The sequence below is a fragment of the Penaeus monodon genome, chromosome 20 (assembly GCF_015228065.2).
Source record: "Penaeus monodon isolate SGIC_2016 chromosome 20, NSTDA_Pmon_1, whole genome shotgun sequence".
Classification (NCBI taxonomy): Eukaryota; Metazoa; Arthropoda; class Malacostraca; order Decapoda; family Penaeidae; genus Penaeus; species Penaeus monodon.
Window position 1 is genome coordinate 35,544,850 of NC_051405.1, and position 232 is coordinate 35,545,081.

A 232-nucleotide genomic window follows, 5' to 3' on the forward strand; every position below is an offset into this window, starting at 1 on the left:
CAGCCGTCCCCTCTTCTGTGTTGCCTTTGAAAGGCAAAAATCGACGGACCAATTCCATATTCTTTACTTTCAAATTTTTCTTCATGTAGATTTGCTGTTATTTCAATAATATGTTGATGGATTCATAGGTACGAAAAATATCCCTTGACTTGGTAGTGAAATCGGGCGTCTGTATCCCCTAGAGTTCGTATAATTCTCGCATGCGTGGAACTGGGCCTGTAAAATATTATTA